General features: G+C 28.2%; 1 protein-coding gene across 2 annotated transcripts in view; it reads left to right on the top strand.

Moving 5' to 3' along the window:
* LOC117170175 overlaps window positions 1-4,978 on the top strand; it is a 20,694-nt gene that overhangs the window by 847 nt on the left and 14,869 nt on the right. The window lies entirely within an intron of this gene.

The raw sequence follows: 4,978 nt of genomic DNA, 5'->3' as shown, positions 1-4,978 counted from the left end.
GCAAATAAATGAATTTTCAACTATAATTATGAATCTTTAATAAGAAAAATTAATTTTTTTAATAAGTAATTCAACTTTAAGTGAATAATCGAATTTTTCACCAAAAATTATGATTTTAATTTTTAACAATGTAGTTGCATTTACAACAAAACAACTTTGCAACCAAAAAATATTTACAGTTGATAATTCAAGCGAAAAATGTAATTTTTAATCAAAAAGTATAAATTTTCCATGAAGCAATTTAATTTCTATAAAGAAAGACGAATTGTTAATAAAATACATGATTTTTTTAACCAAAAATGGTATAGATTAATTGTCAGTTTCAAAAATGTATTTTCAACGAAAGAGATGAACCTTCAAATAAAAGTAATAAAATTTTTAAGAAAGTAGTTGAATTTTTTATAGAAAAGAGGACTTTTTTTTACAAAATAATTAAATTTTTAACAAAATAATTAATTTTTCAATCAAATAATTGAGTTTTTATCCAAACGAGATGAATTCCAAAATCACCAATTTCTTTAATTGCAAACCCAGCATCGAAATCTGGAAATATTAAAATCCCAATCTCTTAATTTTATTTCAAAGCACATAGAGATATAAATAGAACCGCCGAAGTGTTCCGTCCGGCAATCGTGCACCTTCGAGTTTTCAAATTCAGAAGAGGAGAAATGGGTTGCGCGCGCAACCCAGGCATTTATATCGTCTCCTACCATATTCACACGGACATAGACGTGTCATAGTATTGGACCACGTCTCGTTTCAGATCTGGGACCACTGACTCAGACTGCACAATTATAGCACATAAATACGCACATTATCATTATTAGTATTTGTACACATAACAATGTAGAATACGCAGTCGCTGATGTAACCAACTTGACCTTTACTTATATACATAGTACGCAACATATACATATAACACACGCATAGCACGCAAATCACGCTAAGAGAAGGAGTTTGAAGATTCCTTTTATAATAAATGGTGAGAATTTTTAGAATTGTGAGAAACGACGTGGTACTTAATAACTCGACTTAAAAACGTTCAAAATTAAAAATAAAAACAGGAAAATATTCTCTTTTAATAAGGTCAAAACTGGTATTGAATTAAATTCAAAAATATCTATAGGTTTTTCATTTTTTTCAAATCACCTCGTTCCCGCCTCACATTGGGCTTAGTAATACGAGTAACAGTGCTGGGTAAAAAATTTTAGGTGCTCTGAACATAAGACAAAATTTGTATAAATGAAGTATATTATTATACAATTACAGGGCCAACCATTTATAAGAAAAAAGAGCTATAAATAAAATAATTCCTCATTTTTGCGAACACAAGTCGTCTTTGAAAATCCTTGACATCTTTTTGTCAATTCATTGAAATCTCTTGAAGTACTTAAAATCTTTGTGAAATCTTTAAATTTCTGTGGATTCCTTTAAAATCATTCTCAATTTTTGTAAAATATTTGGAATCCCTAAAATTTGTAAAACAACTGAAATCTTTGTAAAGTTTTTATGACGTATTTGTAAATGCTTAGTTTAAAATTTGTTTGTTGAACCTTTTCTGTTAGTTTGAAATCATTGAAACGTTAGAATCTTCTCAAATTTATTAGAACCTTATTTGTTAGTTTAACGTCTTTGAAATATTTGAATTCTTTTAAAACCTTCACAATTTTTGGAAATGTTCGACATCTTTGTGAAAATTTTGAACTCTGGTGTAAACGCCATTTTCAAATCTTGAAAATCCTTGTAATCTTTATGAAATGTTCGAAATCTTTGGGAAATTTTTGTGAAATCTGAAATATTTTTAAACTAGTGATGTACACTAGGGTGGTCCAACCGACTTTCGAATAGAGGACATTTCCCCTTAACCAGTTTGTGAAGTTGCCGGAAAAAAATTCCCTCCAGGTTTGAGCCAAATCGGTTAGTATGAAGACGTGCCGCAAAGGCCCTGAAAATCCCATAAGATTAACATGAGGAAATTTTGGTTTTCGGAAAAATGGGTTTCAGGTTTCTGGATTTAAACTTTGCTTGCGGGAAATGTTAAGAATTTGTTGGGGAGTCTCTAATCAATCATTTCCATGAAATTACTTTAAATTTTAATGCCCCTCCCCCTTGTGGAGCCCCAAAATGCCCCATAAATTATTTTTTTTTGTCCAGTGCAATGGTTTTAAGTATTTTTCAACTAATTAACAATTGTTTAAACAACTTATTTTTGTTTACATATTTATTTTTGCACTTACTTATTGAAAGGTAAATTTTTTATGTTTGATTGGACAATTGGTCATTTTTAGGAATAATGATCTTCGTTTCAAGCATTTAGTATTCGTTTAAACAATTTATTATTATTTAATTGCAACTTTTTCTTAAAAAGAGGTATAAAACACTAGTTTTTTTAAAAGTTTAGTTAGTTTTGCTGCTTATTATTAAATATCTACGTCATTTAAATACTAGTACCTTATTTTGTAATAAATTCTTATTTGTTTAAATAAATTTTGTTTGTTTAAACAATTTTTTTCGAAACTAAATGTTTGAAATTTCTGTTTTTCTGCAATTATTGTGGTAATTTGTCATTGTAAGGAGCAAAATTTTTTGCCTTAACCATTATCGTATTGTTTCATAAATTTATTAAACATCAATGTAACATGTTATTGGACATTGTGAATCAAAAATCTGATTTTGGTCTCAATTCAATTGAGCATATCGCTTATTGTTAAGTATTTAAACATTAAGCAAATGCTTTAAATAACTAATCTTTGTTCATAAAATGTTTTACATTGGTCATGAAAAGTTAATTTTTTTAGTAAGACTTCATTCTATAAAAATTACATTCAATTTTGTCGTTTTGAAATTATTTTTATAATTTTTTCCTTTAAATCACCCTCGTAGACAAACTCGTTTGTTCTCTGAAAGCTCAAAATAATTATTTTTTTGTTTATGTTGATCACGCAGATTAGCTGTTAGTATTCTCAAAGGAATAAAAAATATTTGTATTTTTTGAACGTCACTGGAAATTAAAACACAAAATTTTACATCAACAATGAAAAATTACCACATTAATTGCAAAAAAAAAACAGAAAATTCACAAATTCATTCTCGAGAAAAATTGTTTAAACAAACGAAATTTATTTAAACAAATAGGAATTTATTACAAAATAAGGTACTAGTATCTAAATGACGCAGATATTTAACAATAAGCAGCAAAGCTAACTAATTTTTTTAAAACTAGAGTTTTATACTTATTTTTAAGAAAAAGTTACAATTACATAATAATTAATTATTTAAACAAATACTAAATGCTTGAAACAAAGATAATTATTCCTGAAAATGTCGAATTGTCCAATCGAACATAATAAATCTACCTTTCAATAAGTAAGTGCAAAAAAAATATTTAAACCAAAATAAATTGTTTAGACAATTCTTAATTAGTTGAAAAATAGTTAAAAACATTCCACTTGACAAACAAAAATAATTTATGGGGCATTTTTGAGGCTCTACAAGGGGGGAGGGCATTAAAATTTAAAGTAATTTCATGGAAATGATTGATTAGAGACACCTTAACAAATTCTTAATATTTCCCGCAAACTAAGTTTATATCCAGAAACCCGATTTGGCTCAAATTTGGAGGGAATTTTTTTTCCGGCAACCTCACAAAATGGGGAGAGGGGTGACATGCCCTCTAATCCAAAACAAATGTCAAAAGGTATGATTTTGGACCACCCTAATGTACACGCATCTTTTAAATCGTCCAAATCCATAAAATCTTTGTAAAATGTTCATAAGTCTTTGTAAAACGCTCAAAAATCCTTTTAAATGTTTTAAAATCTTTAAAATATATTGAAACCTTCTAGAATCTTTAGCAATGCTTTGTAATCTGATGCTCAATACCTGATTGGAAAAATCCTTGAAATTTTCAACTAATAATTTTTATATTTGGTAAGTTGAATATCACAAAAAATGTATACTTTAGCTAATTAATACCACTCTTGCCTTAAAATCAGAACACTGGAAAACATGTGTCCATACATTAATTTTGACCAGTTTAGCGGGAAATACGAAGTTCTCCGATTCACATCGTGAGCGCTCGGCTATGAGGTACAATCGCCGGATTCGGCTAACCTCGGGAGACTATCGGAGTTGTTCGGATTTTTTGGTATAGTGTTTTGCAATTTCCTCAACTGAAGATTACAATTTCTGTTAGCGTCTATCACAGAAAATAAAAATATCTCTTATTACCTTTCACTTTCTCTTTGACTATGTATATTGATTTGTAGAATATATCTTTGCTATTGAATATACCAATTTTTGTTCTAAATATATTAAGTTTTCATATTCTAATGGTAAATTGATTTCAAATCGTAGATTTCAAATTATTTATGTCTTACGGTCCAATCGTAAATCGAAAAAATAAATATGAGTCAAAAAGACATGGTCTTCGAAACTCAGATATTTATTGAACAGAAAAAACTCCTTTTGAAACTTCCTGACGTTTCAGTACACCTGCGTACCTTTTTCAAAGGTTCTTAACCTGAGTTGATGATAGTTTCAAATAGTCAAACAGATCAATTTTCAGTCAAAAAAAGTAACATTTCAGCCAATTGTTTAAAAAAAATTATTAAAATTTAGTTATTTTTAGAAGTCTCAAAAAATTTTTCCGAGACTTCAATCGATTAGAACTACATTTTTTAAAATTGTACGAGAAAACAAAATTGGCGTAGGTTAGGACGGACGAACAGAGATGGTAAAGTTTCGTAATTACGTTAACAATAATTTTAAAATTTACACGATTTCCCTAAATCATAATCGACTATATCAGTTATGAACATTGAAATATCAAGTATTATCATAAAATTTCATTCAGTGTATTAATTAGAAATAATAATGTACCTCGAGAGTTTCTGGCTAAAACTTGGCATATGAATAGCTCTGAATAAAAAAATTTAATATCAAAATATCATAGCTTGTCTATTTAAGTATTCACATT

This window comes from Belonocnema kinseyi, chromosome 3 (assembly GCF_010883055.1).
Source record: "Belonocnema kinseyi isolate 2016_QV_RU_SX_M_011 chromosome 3, B_treatae_v1, whole genome shotgun sequence".
Taxonomy (NCBI): domain Eukaryota; kingdom Metazoa; phylum Arthropoda; class Insecta; order Hymenoptera; family Cynipidae; genus Belonocnema; species Belonocnema kinseyi.
This window is presented reverse-complemented; position numbering and strand designations above follow the sequence as displayed.